Consider the following 5,668-nt stretch of genomic DNA (forward strand, 5'->3'; position numbering starts at 1 on the left):
CGTTAGCAGCCTGCCCCAGGACCAGCCCATCAGCAGCCTGCCCCAGGACCAGCCCGTCAGCAGCCTGCCCCAGGACCGTCATTGAAAATAAGAATTTGTTCTTAACTGACTTGCCTAGTTAAATAAAGGTTAAAAAAAATAAAAAATCTTAGTATGTAAAAAGTTACAAAGGCAGATATTTTTGTCCAATGTCATTGCAAAGAGCTATGCATCCAATTGTGAGTTGATCCATCAGAATCACCTTTATTTGGCAAGTACAATCACATATATCGTAATTTGATTTGGTGAAATGGTGCTGCCACAGTAAACAGCATCAACAAACAGAATATTGACGATAAACATAATACAGACAGATTATATTTACACAAGAATTTCTGAATCTACATACGCTGAATGTACTTAATCATATAGCAACAACAAAAAAACACAACCCTTAATATCTGTTTGTTTTTACTTTCAACAGGGTTATTTCCCTGAGTATGGGGTGCACCTTTCCTGAAAGTACTGAATTTGTGAAAATAACAGGCAAATCCAATGACTTCTGACAAATAGGCCTACATGAATCAGCCTTCTGTCAGCAGTTCGCTATATAGTTAGCATGTCATATTCTATGCTGGGACAGGGACGTATGCTCCGACACAGCTACCCGTGAGGTATTTCTCCCTCTTTTCCCGCGACGATTTAAACCCCGCTGGCAAAAAAAGTATCATACAATTGTAACCTATTGAAGAGTACAGATAAAAAAAAATGTATTAAAAATTTAATTTCAAGTTCCTTGGTGTCCACATCACCAACAAACTATCATGGTCCAAACATACCAAGACAGTCGTGAAGAGGGCATGACAAAACCTTTTCCCCCTCAGAAGACTGAAAAGATTTGGCATGGGTCCCCAGATCCTCAAAAGGTTCTACAGCTGCACAATCGAGAGCATCCTGACCGCTTGTATGCCTGGTATGCAACTGCTCGGCATCTGACCGTAAGGAGCTACAGAGGGTAGTGCGAACATCCCAGTACATCACTGGGGCCAAGGTTCCTGCCACCCAGGACCTATTTAATAGGCAGTGTCAAAGGACAGCCCATAAAATTGTCAGAGACTCCAGTCACCCCATTTTAGACTGTTTCCTCTGCTACCGCACGGCAAGTGGTGCCGGAGCGCCGAGTCTAGGACCAAAAAGCTCATCAACAGCTTCTACCCCCAAGCCATAAGACTGCTGAACAATTCATAAAATCGCCACCGGACAATTTACATCGAACCCCCCCCAATTTACCAGTTGTGAAGTCGTAAATACCAGTTGGGCACATTCATTTGCTTTGAACTTGTTCAAAAAAGCTGTGTTAACCCTAAACTAAAAGTGCAGCTGCAGTATCATGCTTGTAAACTATTTGTATTGAGAAAATCTAATTGACAAAATGCCATAGCTTTTTTTCTTTTTTGATGTTCAAATCAAATCAAAATGTATTTGTCACATACCCATGGTTAGCAGATGTTAATGTGAGTGTAGTGAAATGCTTGTGTTCTAGTTCTGACCATGCAGTAATATCCAACGAGTAATCTAACCTAACAATTTCACAACAATTACCTTATACACACAAGTGTAAAGGAATGAATAAGAATATGTACATAAAAATATATGAATGAGTGATGGTATAGAACAGCATAGGCAAGATGCAGTAGATGGTATAGAGTACAGTATATACAAATGAGATGAGTAATGTAGGGTATGTAAACATATTAAAGTGGCATTGTTTAAAGTGGCTGGTGATACATTACATCAGGATGGCAAGATGCAGTAGATGATATAGAGTACAGTATATACATATGAGATGTGTACTCTAGGGTATGTAAACATTATATGAAGTGGCATTGTTTAAAGTGGCTAGTGATACATTTATTACATACATTTTGCCATTATTAAAGTGGCTGGAGTTGCGTCAGTAGGTTGGCAGCAGCCACTCAATGTTAGTGATGGCTGTTTAACAGTCTGAGGGCCTTCAGATAGAAGCTGTTTATTCAGTCTCTCGGTCCCTGCTTTGATGCACCTGTACTGACCTCGCCTTCTGGGTGATAGCGGGCGGGGTGAACAGGCAGTGGCTCGGGTGGTTGTTGTCCTTGATGATCTTTTTGGCCTTCCTGTGACATTGGGTGGTTTAGGTGTCCTGGAGGGCAGGTAGTTTGCCCCCGGTGATGCGTTGTGCAGACCTCACTACCCTCTGGAGCACCTTACGGTTATGGGCGGAGCAGTTGCCGTACCAGGCGGTGATATAGCCCGACAGGATGCTCTCGATTGTGCATCTGTAAATGTGTGTGAGTGTTTTTGGTGACAAGCCGAATTTCTTCAGCCTCCTGAGGTTGAAGAGGCGCTGCTGCGCCATCTTCACCACGCTGTCTGTGTGGTTGGACCATTTCAGTTCGTCCGTGATGTGTACGCCGAGGAACTTATAACTTTCTACCCTCTCCACTACTGTCCCGTTGATGTGGATAGGGGGGTGCTCCCTCTGCTGTTTCCTGAAGTCCATGATCATATCTTTTTTTTTATGTTGAGTGTGAGGTTATTTTCCTGACACCACACTCCGAGGGCCCTCACCTCATCCCTGTAGGCCGTCTCATCATTGTTGGTAATCAAGCCTACCACTGTTGTGTCGTCTGCAAACTGTATGATTGAGTTGGAGGCGTGCATGGCCACGCAGTCGTGGGTGAACAGGGAGTACAGGAGAGGGCTGAGAACGCACCCTTGTGGGGCCCCAGTGTTGAAGATCAGCGGGGTGGAGATCTTGTTACCTACCCTTACCACCTGGGGGCGGCCAGTCAGGAAGTCCAGGACCCAGTTGCACAGGGCGGGGCCGAGACCCATGGTCTCGAGCTTGATGAAGAGTTTGGAGGGTACTATGGTGTTAAATGCTGAGCTGTAGTCGATTAACAGCATTCTCACATAGGTATTCCTCTTGTCCAGATGGGTTAGGGAAATGTGCAGTGTGATTGCGATTGCGTCGTCTGTGGACCTATTTGGGCGGTAAGCAAAGGAGTGGGTCTAGGGTGTCAGGTAGGGTGGAGGTGATATGGTCCTTGACTAGTCTCTCAAAGCACTTCACGATGACGGAAGTGAGTGCTACGGGGTGGTAGTCATTTAGCTCAGTTACCTTAGCTTTCTTGGGAACAGGAACAAGGGTGGCCCTCTTGAAGCATGTGGGGACAGCCGACTGGGATAAGGATTGATTGAATATGCCCGTAGACACTTTGACGGCCCTGAATTATTCTGAACCGTCTCAGTGCTTCTCCTTCCAATAGGGTGCTTTCCCTTTAATTCCCAATTAAATAGCCAGCATCAGCTGCGCAAAAGGGGGGTTGTGATGGAGACGTGACTGAGGATGTGTTCCCGAAGCTTCTCTATTCCGGTTGTTTTGTTGCTGTTAAACGTGTGTTTTGTAGCCTGAGAGAGTTTACCCAGCTGGAGATCTATTGGCGGATTGGATTGTCTGACTGACCGACTGACTACCACCTTTTTGTATACGGTATTTCATTTGTTTTGATATGATGTATACGGTGATGATTTATGTAGTTAGATGTAGTTGAGGACTTAGTAAGAGCTGATACGCTTTAAAGTTCTGTGGTAAAATTATTGTTATACTGATTGTATGATTAATACTGGGTTTACGCTACACGGAATGAATGGACAAACATTGCGTGACAAAAGTCACTTGAGTTCACTGAACTCCTTTACCGGGCTGGACTCTTTTTAGTCCCGAGGTACAGGACATTTCTGGAGGAACCAGAACTCATTGTGTTATATTATTATGTGTGTGTAATCCATTGATGTTGCTAATACAACCCACGCAAAAGAATATAGTTGTTTTTTGAAGTTCTTTTCAATGTTTTAAGGGTTTATGAAAAGTTTATTTCCCTCCTGACGTTTACATAAGTCCTTTGTATTGGTGTAGACTTGACGGACCAGATGGGACTCATTCCCTCCCAAACTAAAAGGAGAAACCAATGTTTTCTCTGGTAGGCACAACCTACCTGGCACCCCTATAAATAATAACCTCAAGTCAAAACCGTTACAACACACCAGCCAGCTGGTCTGCGCATGTTCTGAGGATTCGGCTGGGGATGCCGTCTGGGCCTGTAGCCTTGCAAGGGTTGACACTTTTAAATGTTTTGCTCACGTCGGCTGCAGTGTAGGAGATCCCGCAGGATTTGGTAGCGGGTTGTGTCAGTGGCACTGTATTGTCCTCAAAGCGAGCAAAGAAGTTGTTTAGTCTGTCTTGGAGCAAGACATCCTGGTCTGCGACGGGGCTGGTTTTCCTTTTATAGTCTGTGATTGACTGTAGACCTTGCCACATACCTCTCGTGTCTGAGCTGTTGAATTGCGACTCTACTTTGTCTCAATACTGACACTTAGCTTGTTTGATTGCCTTGCGTAGGGAATAGCTACACTGTTTGTATTCGGTCATGTTTCCGGTCACCTTGCCCTGATTAAAAGCAGTGGTTTGTGGTTTCAGTTTGGCACGAATGCCATCAATCCACCGTTTCTGGTTTGGTAATGTTATGGTCATTAAACTGTCATAAATATTACACTGTGCCAAATTGGGTTGTAAATGTGCATATTATGTACTAGTGCATCAAAATAAAATAAAAGTTGCCAATATTTTGTTTACATTTTGTAATTCAGTCATTTTTGTTGTTGTCCCACTTTACCAACAATAGCTAGATAATGTAGGGCAGCATGGAGTCTTATAGACTTTTACAATGGAGGGAAGAGATCCAGTTTACGTTAGGGACCCTGTACTGTACTTCGGTAAGGCAGTTCTTGTAGTACTCGTATCCTGTTTAATTTGCATGTATTCCAGTGCAATGGCACCAAACAGAACAATCATTTGGCTTCTATCCAACATATTATTCCAACACATGATATATTCCTGAATCCTCAAGATGATGATAATATAACAAACAAAGTGTGAATTTGAGAAGATCGCACGAGATGTATTTTGGCCGAAACTATGCTAATTTTCTCTATGATGAAACATTTGATCTCAATACAGTTTTCTGTTCCCAAGACTATAAACTGTTCCGAATAGAACGAACGAATTTTTTTAGACTTGACCCTTTGCCAAAGGAAAAAAAAGGGTGAAAACGCGTTATTTAGAAGGAGTTCAAGGGCATTAGTTAATGCGTCTGTGCACTTCACCGAGCAGGCGTTACTTAACGGAAATATGCAAATATATAGTAGAATGCGCCAATAGGATCTTGCTATCTCGTGCTTGGTTCGGCCCACCTCCTTTTTGTTCTGCCCACTATGATTAATTTGCTCTCATTGTAAACAACAGGCTGTCTATCTTGGGTTAGTTATACAAAACATTTTATTCAAACTCTATACTACTGCCCTTGGAAACCTACCTGCTTGAAAGGGCCCCCCGGGGTAAATAATCGAGCTGTGTTATTTTCTCGGGTATTTGTTCCTAACCACAGACCAGGTCTAGGAACAGATTATCAAAACAAATCGTACCTAATATTCCCGATAAATAATTTCTGAGCCTGTATCAGTGGTTAGGGGGGCAATCAAATTATATTTATGGAGCAAAAATATATTGGCGGCTGCGCTGTGAATGTCTGTGGTGCAGCAGCCGAAAGACCTCCAGCGGAGAGTCGTGGTAGCGCAACGCTTGCAGAAA

The sequence above is a fragment of the Oncorhynchus clarkii genome, chromosome 3 (genome assembly GCF_045791955.1).
Source record: "Oncorhynchus clarkii lewisi isolate Uvic-CL-2024 chromosome 3, UVic_Ocla_1.0, whole genome shotgun sequence".
In the NCBI taxonomy this organism is placed as follows: domain Eukaryota; kingdom Metazoa; phylum Chordata; class Actinopteri; order Salmoniformes; family Salmonidae; genus Oncorhynchus; species Oncorhynchus clarkii.